Source organism: Phyllobates terribilis, unplaced genomic scaffold (assembly GCF_046119375.1).
Source record: "Phyllobates terribilis strain yellow unplaced genomic scaffold, ASM4611937v1 Scaffold_13__5_contigs__length_258822181, whole genome shotgun sequence".
Taxonomy (NCBI): Eukaryota; Metazoa; Chordata; class Amphibia; order Anura; family Dendrobatidae; genus Phyllobates; species Phyllobates terribilis.
Genome location: NW_027362773.1, coordinates 82773150 through 82792217, shown reverse-complemented (window position 1 = coordinate 82792217; position 19068 = coordinate 82773150). Strand labels below are relative to the sequence as shown.

Here is a 19068-nt window from a genome sequence, read left to right as displayed (position 1 = left end):
GTAGATGCAGAAAAAAATATATTCAGTTTGCAACCTGATGGAGGTCAGTATAGATGGACTAATACAACAAGTCCTGCACACAGCTAGAAGCCCAAATATTTTTTCAGAGGTACTGTAGATGCAGATAAAAATTATTTTTAATTTGCAACCTGATGGAGGTCAGTATAGATGGACTAATAGAGAAAGTCCGACACACTACTAGAAGGCCAAATATTTTTTCAGAGGTAGATGCAGAAAAAAATATATTCAGTTTGCAACCTGATGGAGGTCAGTATAGATGGACTAATACAACAAGTCCCACACACAGCTAGAAGCCCAAATATTTTTTCAGAGGTACTGTAGATGCAGATAAAAATTAGTTTTAATTTGCAACCTGATGGAGGTCAGTATAGATGGACTAATAGAGAAAGTCCGAGACACTACTAGAAGGCCAAATATTTTTTCAGAGCTAGATGCAGAAAAAAATTATATTCAGTTTGCAACCTGATGGAGGTCAGTATAGATGGATTAATAGAACAAGACCCACACACAGCTAGAAGCCCAATATTTTTTCAGAGGTAGATGCAGAAAAAAATATATTCAGTTTGCAACCTGATGGAGGTCAGTATAGATGGACTAATAGAACAAGTCCCACACACTGCTAGAAGCCCAAATATTTTTTCAGAGGTACTGTAGATGCAGATAAAAATTAGTTTTAATTTGCAACCTGATGGAGGTCAGTATAGATGGACTAATAGAGAAAGTCCGACACACTACTAGAAGGCCAAATATTTTTTCAGAGGTAGATGCAGAAAAAAATATATTCAGTTTGCAACCTGATGGAGGTCAGTATAGATGGACTAATACAACAAGTCCTGCACACAGCTAGAAGCCCAAATATTTTTTCAGAGGTACTGTAGATGCAGATAAAAATTATTTTTAATTTGCAACCTGATGGAGGTCAGTATAGATGGACTAATAGAGAAAGTCCGACACACTACTAGAAGGCCAAATATTTTTTCAGAGGTAGATGCAGAAAAAAATATATTCAGTTTGCAACCTGATGGAGGTCAGTATAGATGGACTAATACAACAAGTCCCACACACAGCTAGAAGCCCAAATATTTTTTCAGAGGTACTGTAGATGCAGATAAAAATTAGTTTTAATTTGCAACCTGATGGAGGTCAGTATAGATGGACTAATAGAGAAAGTCCGAGACACTACTAGAAGGCCAAATATTTTTTCAGAGCTAGATGCAGAAAAAAATTATATTCAGTTTGCAACCTGATGGAGGTCAGTATAGATGGATTAATAGAACAAGACCCACACACAGCTAGAAGCCCAATATTTTTTCAGAGGTAGATGCAGAAAAAAATATATTCAGTTTGCAACCTGATGGAGGTCAGTATAGATGGACTAATAGAACAAGTCCCACACACTGCTAGAAGCCCAAATATTTTTTCAGAGGTACTGTAGATGCAGATAAAAATTAGTTTTAATTTGCAACCTGATGGAGGTCAGTATAGATGGACTAATAGAATGATGCTATGCCCAAAAGATTTTACTTCACTAGGTGCAGTAAAAAAATTGGTATTCTATACACAGGTGGTATATCTTGCAACACAGATAGGCTACTCCACTGACTAACACACTCTGCAATAGGCCAGAAAGGATTAGCTTTGCTAGATTCAGCCAAATGCTGTGAAAAAAACTTGCACAGCACTGGCACAGACCTGCCTGGCAAAAACTGATAGGAACTCATGTAACCTAGTCCTGAAAAGGACTGCAATTACAATTAGTCTTTACTCCCACAATCTATTTAAGAGCACAGACCTCCCTGATAAAAGTCGTAGGAAATGCTGTAACCTAGTCCTTAAAAGGACTGCAATCACAACTATTCCCTACTCCCAAGCTATCTGTATATTTGTGCTAAAATTGGCTTGAAATTAACAAGGTATAGCGCACACAGCAACAGCGGTGCCGTCTAACACGCAGCTGCAGCAGTGAGAAAATGGTGGCGACGGGGAAAATGGCTTGGTCTTATAGGGCAAGGACATGTGACATACACTGCCAATGACACATGCCCTTGCTTGTGTGAAAAAAATCACTTCGCTCCGTGTGTGCGCTGCTGATAGGCTGACAGATTGCACCTCCCCACTGTAAATGCGGGAAAGAGAAAAAAAAATGGAGATCTTCATTGTTCCTGCAGAGATCCATCCCCTGCCCCTCCCCCCACCCCGCTGTACACTCAAACTGCGTATTAACATTAATTTTCATCATTACTGAGAAAAAATCCAGTTATGATTTTGGTGCACGAACAGTTATGGAACATAACCTCGAACAGCCAAATTTTTCTCAAATTGTTCGTGTTCGCCGAACGGCTCGAACACCGCCCAAAACAGCTCGAATTTGAGATTGGCGAACAGTTCGAGTAGAACAACGCTCATCTCTAGTCAGTATAGATGGACTAATAGAGAAAGTCCGACATACTACTAGAAGGCCAAATATTTTTTCAGAGCTAGATGCAGAAAAAAATTATATTCAGTTTGCAACCTGATGGAGGTCAGTATAGATGGACTAATAGAGAAAGTCCGACACACTACTAGAAGGCCAAATATTTTTTCAGAGGTAGATGCAGAAAAAAATATATTCAGTTTGCAACCTGATGGAGGTCAGTATAGATGGATTAATAGAACAAGACCCACACACAGCTAGAAGCCCAATATTTTTTCAGAGGTAGATGCAGAAAAAACTATATTCAGTTTGCAACCTGATGGAGGTCAGTATAGATGGACTAATAGAACAAGTCCCACACACTGCTAGAAGCCCAAATATTTTTTCAGAGGTACTGTAGATGCAGATAAAAATTAGTTTTAATTTGCAACCTGATGGAGGTCAGTATAGATGGACTAATAGAGAAAGTGCGACACACTACTAGAAGGCCAAATATTTTTTCAGAGGTAGATGCAGAAATAAATATATTCAGTTTGCAACCTGATGGAGGTCAGTATAGATGGATTAATAGAACAAGACCCACACACAGCTAGAAGCCCAATATTTTTTCAGAGGTAGATGCAGAAAAAAATATATTCAGTTTGCAACCTGATGGAGGTCAGTATAGATGGACTAATAGAACAAGTCCCACACACTGCTAGAAGCCCAAAAATTTTTTCAGAGGTACTGTAGATGCAGATAAAAATTAGTTTTAATTTGCAACCTGATGGAGGTCAGTATAGATGGACTAATAGAGAAAGTCCGACACACTACTAGAAGGCCAAATATTTTTTCAGAGGTAGATGCAGAAAAAAATATATTCAGTTTGCAACCTGATGGAGGTCAGTATAGATGGATTAATAGAACAAGACCCACACACAGCTAGAAGCCCAATATTTTTTCAGAGGTAGATGCAGAAAAAAATATATTCAGTTTGCAACCTGATGGAGGTCAGTATAGATGGACTAATAGAACAAGTCCCACACACTGCTAGAAGCCCAAATATTTTTTCAGAAGTAGTGTAGATGCAGATAAAAATTAGTTTTAATTTGCAACCTGATGGAGGTCAGTATAGATGGACTAATAGAATGATGCTATGCCCAAAAGATTTTACTTCACTAGGTGCAGTAAAAAAATTGGTATTCTATACACAGGTGGTATATCTTGCAACACAGATAGGCTACTCCACTGACTAACACACTCTGCAATAGGCCAAAGAGGATTAGCTTTGCTAGATTCAGCCAAATGCTGTGAAAAAAACTTGCACAGCACTGGCACAGTCCTGCCTGGCAAAAACTGATAGGAACTGATGTAACCTAGTCCTGAAAAGGACTGCAATTACAATTAGTCTTTACTCCCACAACCGATCTATTTAAGAGCACAGACCTCCCTGATAAAAGTCGTAGGAAATGCTGTAACCTAGTCCTTAAAAGGACTGCAATCACAACTATTCCCTACTCCCAAGCTATCTGTAGATTTGTGCGAAAATTGGCTTGAAATTAACAAGGTATAGCGCACACAGCAACAGCGGTGCCGTCTAACACGCAGCTGCAGCAGTGAGAAAATGGTGGCGACGGGGAAAATGGCTTGGTCTTATAGGGCAAGGACATGTGACATACACTGCCAATGACACATGCCCTTGCTTGTGTGAAAAAAAGCACTTCGCTCCGTGTGTGCGCTGCTGATAGGCTGACAGATTGCACCTCCCCACTGTAAATGCGGGAAAGAGAAAAAAAAATGGAGATCTTCATTGTTCCTGCAGAGATCCATCCCCTGCCCCTCCCCCCACCCCGCTGTACACTCAAACTGCGTATTAACATTAATTTTCATCATTACTGAGAAAAAATCCAGTTATGATTTTGGTGCACGAACAGTTATGGAACATAACCTCGAACAGCCAAATTTTTCTCAAATTGTTCGTGTTCGCCGAACGGCTCGAACACCGCCCAAAACAGCTCGAATTTGAGATTGGCGAACAGTTCGAGTAGAACAACGCTCATCTCTAGTCAGTATAGATGGACTAATAGAGAAAGTCCGACATACTACTAGAAGGCCAAATATTTTTTCAGAGCTAGATGCAGAAAAAAATTATATTCAGTTTGCAACCTGATGGAGGTCAGTATAGATGGACTAATAGAGAAAGTCCGACACACTACTAGAAGGCCAAATATTTTTTCAGAGGTAGATGCAGAAAAAAATATATTCAGTTTGCAACCTGATGGAGGTCAGTATAGATGGATTAATAGAACAAGACCCACACACAGCTAGAAGCCCAATATTTTTTCAGAGGTAGATGCAGAAAAAACTATATTCAGTTTGCAACCTGATGGAGGTCAGTATAGATGGACTAATAGAACAAGTCCCACACACTGCTAGAAGCCCAAATATTTTTTCAGAGGTACTGTAGATGCAGATAAAAATTAGTTTTAATTTGCAACCTGATGGAGGTCAGTATAGATGGACTAATAGAGAAAGTGCGACACACTACTAGAAGGCCAAATATTTTTTCAGAGGTAGATGCAGAAATAAATATATTCAGTTTGCAACCTGATGGAGGTCAGTATAGATGGATTAATAGAACAAGACCCACACACAGCTAGAAGCCCAATATTTTTTCAGAGGTAGATGCAGAAAAAAATATATTCAGTTTGCAACCTGATGGAGGTCAGTATAGATGGACTAATAGAACAAGTCCCACACACTGCTAGAAGCCCAAAAATTTTTTCAGAGGTACTGTAGATGCAGATAAAAATTAGTTTTAATTTGCAACCTGATGGAGGTCAGTATAGATGGACTAATAGAGAAAGTCCGACACACTACTAGAAGGCCAAATATTTTTTCAGAGGTAGATGCAGAAAAAAATATATTCAGTTTGCAACCTGATGGAGGTCAGTATAGATGGATTAATAGAACAAGACCCACACACAGCTAGAAGCCCAATATTTTTTCAGAGGTAGATGCAGAAAAAAATATATTCAGTTTGCAACCTGATGGAGGTCAGTATAGATGGACTAATAGAACAAGTCCCACACACTGCTAGAAGCCCAAATATTTTTTCAGAAGTAGTGTAGATGCAGATAAAAATTAGTTTTAATTTGCAACCTGATGGAGGTCAGTATAGATGGACTAATAGAATGATGCTATGCCCAAAAGATTTTACTTCACTAGGTGCAGTAAAAAAATTGGTATTCTATACACAGGTGGTATATCTTGCAACACAGATAGGCTACTCCACTGACTAACACACTCTGCAATAGGCCAAAGAGGATTAGCTTTGCTAGATTCAGCCAAATGCTGTGAAAAAAACTTGCACAGCACTGGCACAGTCCTGCCTGGCAAAAACTGATAGGAACTGATGTAACCTAGTCCTGAAAAGGACTGCAATTACAATTAGTCTTTACTCCCACAACCGATCTATTTAAGAGCACAGACCTCCCTGATAAAAGTCGTAGGAAATGCTGTAACCTAGTCCTTAAAAGGACTGCAATCACAACTATTCCCTACTCCCAAGCTATCTGTAGATTTGTGCGAAAATTGGCTTGAAATTAACAAGGTATAGCGCACACAGCAACAGCGGTGCCGTCTAACACGCAGCTGCAGCAGTGAGAAAATGGTGGCGACGGGGAAAATGGCTTGGTCTTATAGGGCAAGGACATGTGACATACACTGCCAATGACACATGCCCTTGCTTGTGTGAAAAAAAGCACTTCGCTCCGTGTGTGCGCTGCTGATAGGCTGACAGATTGCACCTCCCCACTGTAAATGCGGGAAAGAGAAAAAAAAATGGAGATCTTCATTGTTCCTGCAGAGATCCATCCCCTGCCCCTCCCCCCACCCCGCTGTACACTCAAACTGCGTATTAACATTAATTTTCATCATTACTGAGAAAAAATCCAGTTATGATTTTGGTGCACGAACAGTTATCGAACAAAACCTCGAACAGCCGAATTTTTCTCAAATTGTTCGTGTTCGCCGAACGGCTCGAACACCGCCCAAAACAGCTCAAATTTGAGATTGGCGAACAGTTCGAGTAGAACAACGCTCATCTCTAGTCAGTATAGATGGACTAATAGAGAAAGTCCGACATACTACTAGAAGGCCAAATATTTTTTCAGAGCTAGATGCAGAAAAAAATTATATTCAGTTTGCAACCTGATGGAGGTCAGTATAGATGGACTAATAGAGAAAGTCCGACACACTACTAGAAGGCCAAATATTTTTTCAGAGGTAGATGCAGAAAAAAATATATTCAGTTTGAAACCTGATGGAGGTCAGTATAAATGGATTAATAGAACAAGACCCACACACAGCTAGAAGCCCAATATTTTTTCAGAGGTAGATGCAGAAAAAACTATATTCAGTTTGCAACCTGATGGAGGTCAGTATAGATGGACTAATAGAACAAGTCCCACAAACTGCTAGAAGCCCAAATATTTTTTCAGAGGTACTGTAGATGCAGATAAAAATTAGTTTTAATTTGCAACCTGATGGAGGTCAGTATAGATGGACTAATAGAGAAAGTCCGACACACTACTAGAAGGCCAAATATTTTTTCAGAGCTAGATGCAGAAAAAAATTATATTCAGTTTGCAACCTGATGGAGGTCAGTATAGATGGACTAATAGAGAAAGTCCGACACACTACTAGAAGGCCAAATATTTTTTCAGAGGTAGATGCAGAAAAAAATATATTCAGTTTGCAACCTGATGGAGGTCAGTATAGATGGATTAATAGAACAAGACCCACACACAGCTAGAAGCCCAATATTTTTTCAGAGGTAGATGCAGAAAAAACTATATTCAGTTTGCAACCTGATGGAGGTCAGTATAGATGGACTAATAGAACAAGTCCCACACACTGCTAGAAGCCCAAATATTTTTTCAGAGGTACTGTAGATGCAGATAAAAATTAGTTTTAATTTGCAACCTGATGGAGGTCAGTATAGATGGACTAATAGAGAAAGTCCGACACACTACTAGAAGGCCAAATATTTTTTCAGAGGTAGATGCAGAAATAAATATATTCAGTTTGCAACCTGATGGAGGTCAGTATAGATGGATTAATAGAACAAGACCCACACACAGCTAGAAGCCCAATATTTTTTCAGAGGTAGATGCAGAAAAAACTATATTCAGTTTGCAACCTGATGGAGGTCAGTATAGATGGACTAATAGAACAAGTCCCACACACTGCTAGAAGCCCAACTATTTTTTCAGAGGTACTGTAGATGCAGATAAAAATTAGTTTTAATTTGCAACCTGATGGAGGTCAGTATAGATGGACTAATAGAGAAAGTCCGACACACTACTAGAAGGCCAAATATTTTTTCAGAGGTAGATGCAGAAAAAAATATATTCAGTTTGCAACCTGATGGCGGTCAGTATAGATGGATTAATAGAACAAGACCCACACACAGCTAGAAGCCCAATATTTTTTTAGAGGTAGATGCAGAAAAAAATATATTCAGTTTGCAACCTGATGGAGGTCAGTATAGATGGACTAATAGAACAAGTCCCACACACTGCTAGAAGCCCAAATATTTTTTCAGAGGTACTGTAGATGCAGATAAAAATTAGTTTTAATTTGCAACCTGATGGAGGTCAGTATAGATGGACTAATAGAATGATGCTATGCCCAAAAGATTTTACTTCACTAGGTGCAGTAAAAAAATTGGTATTCTATACACAGGTGGTATATCTTGCAACACAGATAGGCTACTCCACTGACTAACACACTCTGCAATAAGCCAAAGAGGATTAGCTTTGCTAGATTCAGCCAAATGCTGTGAAAAAAACTTGCACAGCACTGGCACAGACCTGCCTGGCAAAAACTGATAGGAACTGATGTAACCTAGTCCTGAAAAGGACTGCAATTACAATTAGTCTTTACTCCCACAACCGATCTATTTAAGAGCACAGACCTCCCTGATAAAAGTCGTAGGAAATGCTGTAACCTAGTCCTTAAAAGGACTGCAATCACAACTATTCCCTACTCCCAAGCTATCTGTAGATTTGTGCGAAAATTGGCTTGAAATTAACAAGGTATAGCGCACACAGCAACAGCGGTGCCGTCTAACACGCAGCTGCAGCAGTGAGAAAATGGTGGCGACGGGGAAAATGGCTTGGTCTTATAGGGCAAGGACATGTGACATACACTGCCAATGACACATGCCCTTGCTTGTGTGAAAAAAAGCACTTCGCTCCGTGTGTGCGCTGCTGATAGGCTGACAGATTGCACCTCCCCACTGTAAATGCGGGAAAGAGAAAAAAAAATGGAGATCTTCATTGTTCCTGCAGAGATCCATCCCCTGCCCCTCCCCCCACCCCGCTGTACACTCAAACTGCGTATTAACATTAATTTTCATCATTACTGAGAAAAAATCCAGTTATGATTTTGGTGCACGAACAGTTATCGAACATAACCTCGAACAGCCGAATTTTTCTCAAATTGTTCGTGTTCGCCGAACGGCTCGAACACCGCCCAAAACAGCTCAAATTTGAGATTGGCGAACAGTTCGAGTAGAACAACGCTCATCTCTAGTCAGTATAGATGGACTAATAGAGAAAGTCCGACATACTACTAGAAGGCCAAATATTTTTTCAGAGCTAGATGCAGAAAAAAATTATATTCAGTTTGCAACCTGATGGAGGTCAGTATAGATGGACTAATAGAGAAAGTCCGACACACTACTAGAAGGCCAAATATTTTTTCAGAGGTAGATGCAGAAAAAAATATATTCAGTTTGCAACCTGATGGAGGTCAGTATAAATGGATTAATAGAACAAGACCCACACACAGCTAGAAGCCCAATATTTTTTCAGAGGTAGATGCAGAAAAAACTATATTCAGTTTGCAACCTGATGGAGGTCAGTATAGATGGACTAATAGAACAAGTCCCACACACTGCTAGAAGCCCAAATATTTTTTCAGAGGTACTGTAGATGCAGATAAAAATTAGTTTTAATTTGCAACCTGATGGAGGTCAGTATAGATGGACTAATAGAGAAAGTCCGACACACTACTAGAAGGCCAAATATTTTTTCAGAGCTAGATGCAGAAAAAAATTATATTCAGTTTGCAACCTGATGGAGGTCAGTATAGATGGACTAATAGAGAAAGTCCGACACACTACTAGAAGGCCAAATATTTTTTCAGAGGTAGATGCAGAAAAAAATATATTCAGTTTGCAACCTGATGGAGGTCAGTATAGATGGACTAATAGAACAAGTCCCACACACTGCTAGAAGCCCAAATATTTTTTCAGAGGTACTGTAGATGCAGATAAAAATTAGTTTTAATTTGCAACCTGATGGAGGTCAGTATAGATGGACTAATAGAGAAAGTCCGACACACTACTAGAAGGCCAAATATTTTTTCAGAGGTAGATGCAGAAATAAATATATTCAGTTTGCAACCTGATGGAGGTCAGTATAGATGGATTAATAGAACAAGACCCACACACAGCTAGAAGCCCAATATTTTTTCAGAGGTAGATGCAGAAAAAACTATATTCAGTTTGCAACCTGATGGAGGTCAGTATAGATGGACTAATAGAACAAGTCCCATACACTGCTAGAAGCCCAACTATTTTTTCAGAGGTACTGTAGATGCAGATAAAAATTAGTTTTAATTTGCAACCTGATGGAGGTCAGTATAGATGGACTAATAGAGAAAGTCCGACACACTACTAGAAGGCCAAATATTTTTTCAGAGGTAGATGCAGAAAAAAATATATTCAGTTTGCAACCTGATGGAGGTCAGTATAGATGGATTAATAGAACAAGACCCACACACAGCTAGAAGGCCAAATATTTTTTCAGAGGTAGATGCAGAAAAAAATATATTTAGTTTGCAACCTGATGGAGGTCAGTATAGATGGACTAATAGAGAATGTCCCACACACAGCTAGAAGCCCAATATTTTTTCAGAGGTAGATGCAGAAAAAAATATATTCAGTTTGCAACCTGATGGAGGTCAGTATAGATGGACTAATAGAACAAGTCCCACACACTGCTAGAAGCCCAAATATTTTTTCAGAGGTACTGTAGATGCAGATAAAAATTAGTTTTAATTTGCAACCTGATGGAGGTCAGTATAGATGGACTAATAGAATGATGCTATGCCCAAAAGATTTTACTTCAGTAGGTGCAGTAAAAAAATTGGTATTCTATACACAGGTGGTATATCTTGCAACACAGATAGGCTACTCCACTGACTAACACACTCTGCAATAGGCCAAAAAGGATTAGCTTTGCTAGATTCAGCCAAATGCTGTGAAAAAAACTTGCACAGCACTGGCACAGACCTGCCTGGCAAAAACTGATAGGAACTGATGTAACCTAGTCCTGAAAAGGACTGCAATTACAATTAGTCTTTACTCCCACAATCTATCTATTTAAGAGCACAGACCTGCTTGATAAAAGTCGTAGGAAATGCTGTAACCTAGTCCTTAAAAGGACTGCAATCACAACTATTCCCTACTCCCAAGCTATCTGTAGATTTGTGCGAAAATTGGCTTGAAATTAACAAGGTATAGCGCACACAGCAACAGCGGTGCCGTCTAACACGCAGCTGCAGCAGTGAGAAAATGGTGGCGACGGGGAAAATGGCTTGGTCTTATAGGGCAAGGACATGTGACATACACTGCCAATGACACATGCCCTTGCTTGTGTGAAAAAAAGCACTTCGCTCCGTGTGTGCGCTGCTGATAGGCTGACAGACTGCACCTCCCCACTGCAAATGCGGGAAAGAGAAAAAAAAATGGAGATCTTCATTGTTCCTGCAGAGATCCATCCCCTGCCCCTCCCCCCGCCCCGCTGTACACTCAAACTGCGTATTAACATTTAATTTTCATTACTGAGAAAAAATCCAGTTATGATTTTGGTGCACGAACAGTTATCGAACATAACCTCGAACAGCCGAATTTTTCTCAAATTGTTCGTGTTCGCCGAACGGCTCGAACACCGCCCAAAACAACTCGAATTTGAGATTGGCGAACAGTTCGAGTAGAACAACGCTCATCTCTAGTTACAAGTTTAGGAAGAGTCTGAAAGCATTAAATGTTCTGGTGTTGGGGAAGTTCTGGACTTTCTCCCATGATTCTCCAGTACTAATGTGAAATGGCTGATAACATAGGACAATAACTTGTATCCAGTGGAATCATAAATGAAGATATGAAGATTTAGGTTTGCACAGAGACGCCTCCAGTTCTTGTAGAAATGCTATTGACTATATCTGGATGCCACAACCTGATTCATTGAGATGAGGGCACCACATGGGCGCTGAGGGGCTCAGGGCTAAGAAGCAGAAGGTCACATGTCAATTCTGCGGGAAATTCCTTATTCTGGGTCAACCACTGATTGACATATCACTCTCTGGCCCCTCATCCTGCAAGGAGAATTATACAGTCCCGTGCCCCTGCTGCTGCAGAACATCATAATACACACATCATCTGCTGCAGAACATCATAATACACCTCAGCTGCTGCAGAACATCATAATACACACACCATCTGCTGCAGAACATCATAATACACCTCAGCTGCTGCACAACCTCATAATACACCTCAGCTGCTGCAGAACATCATAATACACACATCAGCTGCTGCAGAACCTCATAGTACACCTCAGCTGCTGCAGAACATCATAATACACACATCATCTGCTGCAGAACATCATAATACACCTCAGCTGCTGCAGAACATCATAATACACACATCATCTGCTGCAGAACATCATAATACACCTCAGCTGCTGCACAACCTCATAATACACCTCAGCTGCTGCAGAACATCATAATACACACATCAGCTGCTGCAGAACCTCATAGTACACCTCAGCTGCTGCAGAACATCACAATACACCTCAGCTGCTGCAGAACCTCATAATACACACATCAGCTGCTGCAGAACCTCATAGTACACCTCAGCTGCTGCAGAACCTCATAGTACACCTCAGCTGCTGCAGAACCTCATAATACACCTCAGCTGCTGCAGAACATAACAATACACCTCAGCTGCTGCAGAATATCATAATACACACATCATCTGCTGCAGAACATCATAATACACACATCAGCTGCTGCAGAACATCATAATACACACATCAGCTGCTGCAGAACCTCATAGTACACCTGAGCTGCTGCAGAACATCACAATACACCTCAGCTGCTGCAGAACCTCATAATACACCTCAGCTGCTGCAGAACCTCATCTTACACCTCAGCTGCTGCAGAATCTCATCATACACCTCAGCTGCTGCAGAACCTCATAATACACCTCAGCTGCTGCAGAACCTCATAATACACCTCAGCTGCTGGAGAACCTCATAATACACCTCAGCTGCTGGAGAACATCATAATACACCTCAGCTGCTGCACAACCTCATAATACACCTCAGCTGCTGCAGAACATCATAATACATCTCAGCTGCTGCAGAACATCATAATACACCTAAGTTACTGCAGAACCTCATCATACACCTCAGCTGCTGCAGAACCTCATAATACACCTCAGCTGCTGCAGAACCTCATCATACGCCTCAGCTGCTGCAGAAAATCATAATGATTAATATGCTCTAACAAATGAAGATTACAAGAGCTCCGGTGATATTGCTGTGTAGCTTTTCTTTGGGACTCCTCTATGGGATATCACTCTCCTAAAGCGAATAATCTCCTACCTAGATTAATGGCTGCAGTCCACTAGCTAGGATAGCTTTCCTAAGGACAATCATAGATGTCAGCTGAAAGACCACTAGAGCTGATTAAAATTCACTCATAGCCTCTCTGACATGTTTCGCCATGACTGGCTTCATCAGGGGACTGAGGCTAGACTGAGTTAAGAAGCACAGCGCAAGATCTTTTAAGGCTTCTGTTGTGACATCATAAAATTACGTCACCAGGTCACACAGTGATCACAGGCCAATCGCCAAACCAGGATTGCGATGGTGTTTTTAATAGGAGCTGCACAGTAATGATACAATAGGACTGAATGTGGTCTCTGTTTTATAGGATCTTAGCATGTGACTGTGACATCACCGCAATCCTGGTTTGGCGATTGGCCTGTGATCACCGTGTGACTGGGTGACGTACACACCTCCGTACATCTGGCATAGCACCCATTAGATAGCGCAGTCACGGATGAAGCGCAGTGATGCATACGCACCGGTGACGTGACCTTACAGGACGGTGAACACCCTATGGAATACTGCGATCCTGTACAATAGCTACGGCGTCTGACGTCGGTAGAAACCATTGGTAATCCCCATAGTGATATCATAAGATGGGAGAGAAGCATAAACAGACATAGCCAATTACGGATATCCTTTTTGTTGGAGGATTTATTATGGGCTGTCAGCGTGACACATCATAGATTACGGCTTTATTTCTGATTGGACACAATATGTGGGAAAACCTGATTGGTTTGTTAATTTGATGATGTCACAACAGAAGCCTTAAAAGACCTTGCGCTCTGTTTCTTAACTCAGTCCACTGATGAAGCCAGTCATGGCGAAACATGTCAGGGAGGCTATGAGTGATTTTTAATCAGCTCTAGTGGTCTTTCACCTGACATCTATGATTGTCCTTAGGAAAGCTATCCTAGCTAGTGGACTGCAGCCATTAATCTAGGTAGGAGGTATATTGGCTTTAGGAGAGTGATATCCCATAGAGTAATCCCAAAGAAAAGCTACACAGCAATATCACCGGAGATATTGTAATCTTCATTTGTTAGAGCATATTAATTACAATAAAAGTCAAGTTTTAATCACATTATCCATTTACCCTTTGGGTAATTTATTAGTATGAACATCACATTAGCTGCTGCAGAACCTCATAATACACCTGAGCTGCTGCAGAACCTCATAATACACCTCAGTTGCTGCAGAACATCATAATACACCTCAACTGCTGCAGAACCTCATAATACACCTCAGCTCCTGCAGAACCTCATAATACACCTCAGCTGCTGCAGAACCTCATAATACACCTCAGTTGCTGCAGAACCTCATAATACACCTCAGCTGCTGCAGAACCTCATAATACACCTCAGCTGCTGCTGAACATCATAATACACCTCAGCTGCTGCTGAGCCTCATTATACACCTCAGCTGCTGCAGAACCTCATAATACACCTCAGCTGCTGCAGAACCTCATAATACACCTCTGCTGCTGAGGAATCTCTTAATATGACCTTCAAATTCATATTAATAAAAGGTGGATAGGAATCCCTCTATACTTTCTTTAAAGAGGATCTGCAGCAGCTAACGCTTACACTGCAGGGAATAAGAATGATACAGTTGTGCTTGTATATATGGTCTTAGGACCGTGTTATATACGCTGACACAGTGAGGTCATCTATTACAGTTGTATTTATTGGAGCTGTTATAAAGAAAATAATGACCCCCTCCCCTGATCTTCCTTTATTTCACCAGGTTTTGCTGGTTCGCAGCCATCTGTTGGGTGTCATCATGACGCGCGACTTTCCAAGTGTTCAATTAAAAGTTGACATTGCTGTAATCTTAGTTTGGGATTAAATGATATTTTTGCGTCTTTGCTCCATTCCCGGAATACATAATGACTTTCAGTAGGGTATTAAATGAACTGTGCCTTGGAGACAAAATACATCTCAGACTCCTCAATACTTTCCTTTCCATTTTCCCTTTGCAGCATGTGAAGTATTCATTGGTGTTCCCATCTTTTGATGACCTGGTGACAGGCTATGCCATCTTGTAGAGGTGAACAGATAGGTGCGCATGAGCAACGCTCCATTTATTCTTAAGGAAGCTCTGTATGTTACCAACCTCACTTCCTCTGCAATTTTTGGTGGTCCCATAGAAATTAATGGAGCATTTCTTCTCTGATAGTGATACGCAATAGGGTACTGTTCTCGTGGTAGAAGCGGTGGGATCCATGTCTGTCTCAAGAATCGAACCTTGTTGCACATTCTGTGGCAATGGAGAAAGCATGTATCTAGAAGGAGAAGGGGCTAGAGAGAGAAACATGGTGCCTCCTAGAGCAATGACTTCAAGATTCATAGCCAAAGGTTTGTGCCAACCCACCACAGAGAAGATCACCTTAGGAGCAGAGAACAGGGAACCCCATAGGAAGGTCAGCACATGGTATAAGACCAAGCAACTGTGGAATCAGCTGCAGGAGGGTTTGTGATTAGAGATGAGCAAACCCAAACTGTAAAGTTCGAGGTTTGTACTGGACATCCAGTGTCCGGTGCTGAACTCCGAACATTGATTTCTCCTGGAAGTCTGTTTTACTGTTCGGAGTTCGGTTGCTGGACAGAAAGAGCCTCCTAGCCCTTTACGACCATTTTACAGCACCAAAGATTGGATCCCAATTGGCTTCAATGGGGTTTAGGGTCAAGTTTCAGTACCCGAACTGAACTTTGGACTACAGTTCGACTAAACCCTACGAACCCAAAAATCCACGGGTCTGCTCATCCTATTTGTGATGTCTTGGCATCCATGCAAAAACGTAACATCAAGCGCAGAAAAAATACTTTTGGGTTCTTTTGGTTGGGGAAGTCCAGATAAGAAAAGAAGGACTTCTCCAACGAGAGGCTCCCAAGGCTCGGTGTGTTTTCCGTACTTCATCAATCATCATTTTGCATTGCCTCTCATTAGACGAGTCTATAATCCCTTTTTTTTTTTGTTTCTTTAAGAACCCAAAATTGTGCTGTCCATCCAAAGAGCATAAAGATGTGAGGATTCCACGCAAGAAAAAAAGCTTGCAAGGATGTGGTTTCTTACCCCCCACCCATTAAGGAGACCGGCCCCAAAAAATCTTTCCCAGTCCCTTTGGACCAAAAAAAGCACACAAAAGACAGCGATTAGTTGCCCTTTCTTGCTCAAACTTGGGGAGAGCTTCCCCTTCTAGCTCCAACCATCCACCTAGGCGACCTTCACAGTGGAACTGAGATCACATTTTAGGAAGAGAGTCAATGAGTTGAGGAACCACAAATATTCTTTCAAGTCCACTCAGGAGAGAACCCATAGGAGAACCTCGTCTTGGGTGGTCGGTGGTCTTCATGACATAAAAAAGTGAACATACAGGTGACTACAAGAATAAATTAAGTCAATGTGTCCCATCATTTAAATGAGCCTTCCAAGCCAAAAGACAATATGGGTGTCTGCCTAAAATAATTAAAGTGGAAGTGTATGCAAATATGCTTTCACTCAAGTGGGGTGCCATACCCCGTGACTTCAGGACCCCTGGATCAAAACTTTTGGATGGAAGGTGCACTGAGCCTCTTGGTTACACCCGAACACCCTAATTAGCAAATGTGATTAAACTTTAGTTTGTGCAGAACGAAGGCAACAATTAGAAGAATACAAGTGCAATTTTTATAGGGTCTTTATGCCCCTACAAAGCTGCACGCTTAGTTTATACTCTCAGTTTGGACTGACATAGAAGTCCAATGCTTAAGGGAAAACAAACTAATATGAAGGAAAAAAAGAGTCATTCTGTCCGGTAAAGCTGCTCTTTTTCTGCACAGATGATTCAGCCATGTATCATATCCCTCCCAGTCAATGTGTTTTGGGGGTTGAGTTATCTGAAAATTGTCTTGCTTTCCTCCCGTTTTAATCGCTCCGTTCCATGTTGCATTCTGATATATCTTTCTCATATTTTTTTTTTTCAGGAGCTGATGCATAAACGATTCAGAACGTATCTACATACAGTCAGTGCCACTTAATCCCACTAGGTAAGGAATACTAATGATATAGTGTGACTAAGTATTGCCCGTAGGAATTTCTATGTGTAGTCGATGATATATTACCAATATACATGTCACAGTATGAATATGAAGAAGCAAATTATTCTAAAGACCCGATGGGCATAAATATCATACAAGCAGACCTAATGACTGTAATGGGGCCCTTGGAAAGAGAGATCAAAGTCCAATCAAGAACTTATTCCATACGTGCCCCTAGAAATTGCACTGATAGCCACTACCAATAATAAACTGAACGATAGCCCTTAATGCCGGTCTGCTGCAGCGAAAGCCAGCAAGTTATTGTGTTGTATTAGGAAAGGCATTTTATGGATACTTAAGTATTATTAGTTTTTGGGCACCAGTCCATTAAAGAAGAACTTCTCCCATCAAAGTTTTTATCCTCTTAATATATTGCAGTCATCATATTATACAGCAATTTGTACTTACAATTGCTCATTTCGCCTTTCTACCCAGTTAATTCTTCTCTTTTCTGTACTCTATGTAGAAACAGGGAGTCTCTTGTCCCTACATTTATCATCCCCCTCTTCAACTCCTGACCCAGCTGTTCCCTCCTCCGCACTTTCCAGGAACTTTTGCAGTGACTCATGACTCGTGCAGGGAAAATGGACCTCCCTTTTTTACATAGAGCTTAGAAGGATTCAGCTAGTCTGTTGATGTCATAGACCTAATGTGAAAGAGAAGAATTAGCTGGGTAGAAAGGCAAAATGAGCAATTGTAAGTACACAGAGCTATATAATATGATGACTGAAATATACTAAGAGGATAAAAACTTTGATGGGAAGACGAGAGAGTAGAAAGAAAGGCGACCAAGATAGTGAAGATCCCAGTTACCAAAATGCTACAAAACTAAATGTAGTTACCTAGAGAAGAAAAGGCTGTAGGGATAAGATGAATGTTGATACATATCTAAATGGTTCCAATTTAAAATAATTAAACAAATAAATAAATGATCTCGATATCTGTATGATTCCCTAACGGGTACAAGAAATAATTTTTCTAAATTTTTGTTTTGCCTTTTCCTGGATTGAATCCAAAATGTTAATAAAATTCCAGAACCTAATGCAAGAAGTGTTCAATCATTCATGGTGCAGTCCTCAGCAGATCCCGCGCGTTTCGAATTTGTCCATTAACTGGAATTTGAAAGTCTAAAAGGTTGAACTCAATAAATTGTGTACTTTTTTGACCCATTAACCGCTGTATGCAAAATGAGTTTAAAATCCGCCCCATATCTTACCATTGTATCCTATGTGTTACCAATATATACAAATAAATAACAATGTAAAATGCAATGAATACTAGAAAAAAAATGTATTCGAGCAGTAATATGAATTGCAAATCAAGGATAAGTGCCCCTCCTTTGCTCTTATTTTACTAGAAATTCTACCTTGATATGAAGAGTAGACCTTAGCTTGCTATGAACATGCTGTCTGACAACCCTATGAAATGGGCTGTAGATGTGAGTGGGTTCCTCAGGGGGCGTACACAGTAAGCGGTCACATAGTTAGAACCTTCCCTTGACTGTTTTACAATATTTCAATATACCCTATAAGCATTATGATTGCTGTGCAGGCAAGATCAGAGTCACGATTCCACCGCTCAGTGTGTCTTGGATGCAGTGACTGATATCTCAGTCGTCCAATTTAGTGCAGGGGCGTGCTGAGTTATCAGAATTTTGATTGACAGCTCAGCCATCCAATATGAGACTGGGAGGTGCTGAGCTTCTTACAGGTGTTCTCTGTTCCAAGTGATTTCTCAGCTACTTAACTAAGCTGTCAGTCCCAGATAACTGTCAGTCGTAGCTTTCAACTCAGTGTGCTGTGTTCTCTGTGCTTTGTGCTCTGAATTCGTACAT

General features: G+C 40.6%; 1 protein-coding gene across 2 annotated transcripts in view; it reads left to right on the top strand.

Moving 5' to 3' along the window:
- Nucleotides 1-19068, top strand: part of LRRC4C (leucine rich repeat containing 4C) — a 1191085-nt gene that overhangs the window by 889194 nt on the left and 282823 nt on the right. For both annotated transcript variants that reach the window (XM_073658146.1, XM_073658147.1), the window contains exon 4: nucleotides 17121-17183. The gene's annotated coding sequence lies outside the window, so the exon portion shown is untranslated. The remainder of the gene's footprint in view (nucleotides 1-17120; nucleotides 17184-19068) is intronic.